The sequence below is a fragment of the Macaca fascicularis genome, chromosome X (assembly GCF_037993035.2).
Source record: "Macaca fascicularis isolate 582-1 chromosome X, T2T-MFA8v1.1".
In the NCBI taxonomy this organism is placed as follows: domain Eukaryota; kingdom Metazoa; phylum Chordata; class Mammalia; order Primates; family Cercopithecidae; genus Macaca; species Macaca fascicularis.
The window spans coordinates 113,927,688-113,933,871 of record NC_088395.1 but is presented as its reverse complement, the minus strand read 5'-3'; the positions used below and the strand labels follow the sequence as shown (position 1 = coordinate 113,933,871).

At 43.3% G+C, this 6,184-nt stretch overlaps 1 pseudogene; it reads left to right on the top strand.

The window, feature by feature from the left end:
- The first annotated feature begins 4,630 nt into the window (after nt 1-4,630).
- LOC102118096 (dnaJ homolog subfamily A member 1-like) lies at nt 4,631-5,868 on the top strand (annotated as a pseudogene).
- Nucleotides 5,869-6,184: the final 316 nt, after the last annotated feature.

The following is a 6,184-nucleotide window of genomic DNA, read 5'->3' as shown; positions in this document are numbered from 1 at the left end:
GGGGATCACTGGTTCCATTCCAAACAGGTGTTTCTACATTCTGGGCACATCCCAAGCAGTGCATACTCTGAGGATCATTGTTCTCATCTCTCTCGGGTGGGTGACATTTAGAATGATTATTGTTCAGCAGCACTCAGGCTTCTACTAAATGGTATGACAGAAGGAAGAACTTTGACTATCATGGTGATTAGACAGTGGAATGGATTGTCAGAGGAGGTTATGAAGGTTCCTTCAGCCAGACAAGCTGCTGAAATATGAAGACATTATGTATCAATGTGAGCAACATCTTTATATTCTAAAGGTGGGTAGAGAAAGCAATTCAAGTGACAAGAGGAGTAAGGTGGAAGAACGCTGACGATGCTAGGTCATGGGTGGCTGCCAAACAACACGTGCCAGGACTCACAGGCAGGCTGGGCCAGCAGGTGAATAGGGAAGCTAGAACGAATGACCAGAGAGCTAGTTACAGTGAGTTATGAGGGGGAAACTGAGTTCTGAATCCAGGGTATAAAGCTAAACTGGAGGACACAGACATGGTCTGGAGTCTGAAAAGATAGGCAAGAGTAAGGCTGCAGAGGTCCAAGCCAGGCAGAAGGCAGTGTCAGGAGAAACCTATTCTAATAGTAGTGTTGGTCCCTGGCTGGGCTTCAAGCCAGGAGGGAAATAGGTGGAGAGAAAATCAGAGTGGGAAAAGTATCCCCTGAATCAGAACAGCTAGGTGCAGCCACATCATAGTCAGCCAGCATGTATCAGTGGAACCTAGAACCAGTACCAATCTGCTTTCTGCCCTGTTTTCCAACTTCCCGAGAGAGTCAGAGTCTCATAGATTTCTGTGACTTCAACACAGTGCTAGCCCTCTAGGGGACCAGGCATCACCGGGTAATTTACTACCCCTGTTCCTTGCATTTCTGTGGATAGTGGGTGTCCTTGTGAGCTGGGAAACAGGCTGAAAATAAAATCGAGTACACAACATAATCTCACAAAGTAATTTCTCTGTTTCTGCCCCTGCCTGCATTGGCCCTTCTTCAAAGCCTTCCACCAATCCAACTATTTCTGCAAGTCTCTCAGAGGTCTGTCCCGAAGGTTCATTAACAGAAACCTTTTGCCTCCCCAGTGGCTTCCAGCATTTCCTCTGTTCCTTCTCTAGCTCTCTGGGAGTGATAATCCTCTTCTAATGCCTATAACAAAGCCATCCACTCAATGAGGTGGCTGCTGCTGCCGCTGTTGCTGTCACAAGCTGCCTCCCACCCAACTGAAACTACTAAAGCCAATGTTTCTGATGTGGCTTTGTGTACTGAGCGCCCCACAGAGATTTTAGTGAAATAGTCCTTTAAATTGGTACTTATTCTTACAAAGCTCTCTCTATTTAGGACTTAGGTATGAGATCTGGGAGGTGGATCAGAAGATAAGCAGGATAGTGTTCTCTGGTAGGTATTGTTTTGTTTTATTTGTTTGTTTTTGGTCTTCCCAGCAGGCTTTCTCTCTCCCCTTCAGTTGATGATAGACTCTACTCCTGATCTGAAGGGTAAGCATGTGAAGCAGACCTGGACAAACACAGAGTATCCATTCTCCTAGCAACAGTGATTGGACCAAATTATAGGCACATTACCAAGGAAGGCCTATCAGAATTGTTCCCTGGGATAGATGAATGGACTCTGGGAGATAGAAATTCTCTTTGCTAAGCTGTGACTTATGGCAGCTGTGTTCCCTGCAATATGGAGAAGACCAGTCTACATCAAGAGAGTGAGACAAATGGAAAAAGAGATGCAGAGGCAAGCAGAAATAAAATACAGACACAGTTCTGACAATGTTGAATCCCTAGGCTTGGTTCCTTTGAGCGTTCCACTCTCCTTCCTAGCCTTTTGTACCAATATAGTGCCTTTTTTTTTCATAAGCTGGGTTGGATTCAGTTTCTGTTATTAATTATTTTTATTGTCCTGATTAATTACAACATGAGAGCTGTATGGGAAATTTTCTCTCTCCTTCAATCCTGAGGTTTAGGAAGACCCCCCTTATATGTCTCTTCTTTCTTCCATTAGGATGTGTCTTTCCTGAGAGGCCCCTTAGGCTCCTAAACAAATAATTCCCTAGTGGACCTGCCTCCTAGACCCTCCATCCACATACACACAAGATGAATATGAATCTTTGGGAGAGTACAATTTAGGCTTCCATGTTGGGCCCTATTCATATATCATTTGTTCATTTAACAAATATTTGTTGAGTTCTTATGATGTGCCAAACACTGTTCTAGGAGCTGAGAATATAGAAATGAATAAAATAGGCAACATTTTTGTCTATACGAAGCTTGAAATAGATTGCAAACAAATAATTACATGTATAGTATAATCTCATGACTGTTATAAAAAAAATAGAGCAGGTAAATAAGATAAAAAGTAATGGGGTGGGGTTGCTGTTTTAGGCAGTATGGTCTAGGAAGGCCTTCTGCAGAGGGCACAGATCTGAATGAAGTGAGGATGTGAGTCATGTGTGTATTTGAGGAGAAAACATTATAGGCTAAAGCGACAGAGAGTGCAAAGGCCTAGAACTGCTTGACATGTCTGAAAAAGCAAGAAATGCCAGTAAAATGAGGTGAGCAAAGGAAGAATGGTGGGATACTAGGCCAGAGAGGTAGCCAAGGGCCAAATTGTGGAAGGCCTTGAAGGTTGGGCTCAGAACTTTGTATTTTTTTCTAACTGTGATGGAAAGCCATTAGAATGTTTTGATCTGGGGGTTGACAGGACCAGCTTTACCTTTTAAAAGCCTCCCTCTGGCTTCTGTGTAGAGAATGGACCATAGGGAATGAGTGGAAGCAGGAATACCACAGAGGAGACTACTACATTAGGTATTTTTTGGTGGTGTTGTTTGTTATTGGTTTTTTTTTTTTTTTTTTTTTTTTTAACAGAGTCTTACTCTGTCACCCATGCTGGAGTGCAGTGGCACGGTCTCAGTTCACTGCAACCTCTGCCTCCCAGGTTCAAGCGATTCTTGTGCCTCAGCCTCCCAAGTAGCTGGGATCACAGGAGCATGCTACCATGCCCAGGTAATTTTTGTATTTTTAGTAGAGACAGGGTTTTGCCATGTTGGCCTGGCTGTTCTCAAATTCCTGGTCTCAAGCAATCCTCCCACCTCGGCCTCCCAAAGTGCTGGGATTGCAGGCATGAGCCACTGCGCCCTGCTGAGAAACTACTGCATTAGTTTATGTGAGAGATGATGGTGGTGTCAACTAAGATGGGAGCAATGGAGGCAGTGAAAAGTATGCGGATTCAGTATATATTCTAAAGATAAAGCCAATTAAAGCTAACAGACTATGCTGGTGGATTGGACATGGAGTACGAGAGAGGGTCAAGGATGATTCCAAGTGTTTTGGCCTGAGCAACAAAGTGAATCAGGATGACAGCTATTGAGATGGGAAAGAATGGGAGAGGCACAGGATAGGGGACTGGGAACATCATGAATTTTGTGTGGAATCTGTTAAGTTTGAGATGCCTATTAGTCATCTAAGTTGAGATGTGAAGAGGTCAGGAAGAAAGAAATACATGTCAAACAAAGGAATGCAAAGTATTAGGACAAAAAGAACCCTGAGAAACAAGGAGTGTCCCAACCATCACCATGCAGAGCACATCACACTTCCACTAATTTGAAGAGAGAAATATATCTCTTTTCTCAGAATTTCCTCAACCAGGACCTGGCAAAAATTCAAACTATCACAATAAGAAGGGGGTTTGTTACTATAAATCGAGGTAGGCAAAGGGACAGAGATTCTATTAGCATAATAATCCAATGAAGGAATGCTAAGAGAATGTCAATATTGGTAGTGTGGAATACTATTAGCTGTCTCATAGATATCCCACTCTGAGGCTAGTCTTTAGTTAGGACCTCTTTTCCTGCCCCCACTCCCCCAGAACTGGAGGAGCTTCCCCCATGTACACTCCAATTCATTGGAACTGGATGGAACCAAATGAGTGACAGTGACTGATTACCCAAACTGGAGACTCACATCAGGAAAGGAGTTCCCCAAAGGCCATCGGGGAGGAGAAGTAGTAGTCAGGGGAGGCTTCTCCACTGTCTGCAAGAGGGAAGGATTGCTACCAATGGTCTTATGCCCCCTGAGTAACTAAGAATGAGTGGCATAATGGGCGGTCACTCAAAAATCTACATGTCCGCCCTTGCACAGTGGCTCATGCCTGTAATCCCAACACTTTGGGAGGCCGAGGCTGGTGGATCACTTGAGCTCAGAAGTTTGAGACCAGCCTGGGCAATATAGGGAGACCTCGTCTCAAAAAAACATTAAAAAGTAGCCAGGCGTAGTGGCCTGCGCCTGTAATCCCAGCTACTTGTGGGGCTGAGGTGGCAGGATCTCTTGAGCCCGGGAGGTTGAGGCTGCAGTGAGCTGTGATTGTTCCACTGCACTCCAGCCTGGGCGACAGAGGAAGACTCTGTCAAAAAAAAAAAAATATATATATATATATATACACACACACACACACACACACACACACACACACACATATATCTGGGAACTTTCCAGAATGCTCTGTGAGAGGCAGAGTTATGGTAGCTGCCGAGCTGCACACAGCTCTGAGCTCCTTACCACTCCCTCACACACCAGCCTCAGCCCACTCACCGGCAGAAGATGGTGAAAGAAACCACTTACTGTGATGTTTTGGGGATCAAACCCAATGCTACTAAGGAAGAATTGAAAAAGGCTTATAGGAAACTGGCCTTGAAGTACCATCCTGATAAGAATCCAAATGAAGGAGAGAAGTTTAAACAGATTTCTCAAGCATATGAAGTTCTCTCTGATGCAAAGAAAAGGGAATTATATGACAAAGGGGGAGAACAGACAATTAAAGAGAATGGAGCAGGTGGCGGTTTTGGCTCCCCCATGGACATCTTTGATATGTGTTTTTGGAGGAGGAGGAAGGATGCAGAGAGAAAGGAGAGGTAAAAATGTTGTACACCAGCTCTCAGTAACACTAGAAAACTTATATAATGGTGTAAAAAGAAAACTAGCTCTGCAAAAGAATGTGATTTGTGACAAATGAGAAGATAGAGGAGGTAAGAAAGGAGCAGTAGAGTACTGTCTCAATTGCTGAGGTACTGCAATGCAAATAAGAATTCATCAGATAGGACCTGGAAAGGTTCAGCAAATTCAGTCTGTGTGCGTGGAGTTCCAGGGCCATGGGGAGCAGATCAGTCCTAAAGATAAAAGCTGCAAGGGAAGGAAGATAGTACGAGAGAAGAAGATTCTAAAAGTTCATATTGACAAAGGCATGAAATATGGCCAGAAGATAACATTCCATGGTGAAGGAAACCAAGAATCAGGACTGGAGCCAGAAGATATTATCATTGTGTTAGATCTGAAGGACCTTGCTATTTTTACTAGATGAGGAGAAGACCCTTTCATGTGTATGAAAGGGTACAGCATACAGCTGGTTGAAGCACTGTGTGGCTTCCAGAAGCCAATATCTACTCTTGACAACTGAACCATAGTCATCACCTCTCATCCAGGTTAGATTGTCAAGCATGGAGATATCAAGTGTGTAATAAATGAAGGCATGCCAATTTATCGAAGACCATATGAAAAGGGACGCCTAATCATTGAATTCAAGGTAAACTTTCCTGAGAATGACTTTCTCTCTCCTGATAAACTGTCTTTGCTGGAAAAACTCCTACCTGAGAGGAAGGAAGTGGAAGAGACTGATGAGATGGATCGAGTAGAACTGGTGGACTTTGATCCAAATCAGGAAAGATGGCGCCATTACAATGGAGAAGCATATGAGGATGATGAACATCATCCCAGAGGTGGTGTTCAGTGTCAGACCTCTTAATGGGCCAGTGAATAGCACTCACTGGTGGCATTTTATGTGCAGTAGTAAATGAGTGAAGGACTATAATCATAATATGCTCACTACTTGCTCTTGTTTTGTTTAATATTCAACTATAGTAGTGCTTTAAAAAGTTAAATGAAGAATAAATTCAAATATAAAAGCTCTGACTTTACCCTTTATGTATGATGACTACGGTGTGCAAGATGAAGTTTAATACCTGTAAAAACTACTTTACAAAGAAGTTCCCATAGCATTTCTAGGCCAAACCTTGTAATTGACTTCAGCTATGTACGTGGACAAGCTTAGACTGAAATGCTAGGTATATGTATTGGCTTCAGTGTATGAGTCTTCATTGT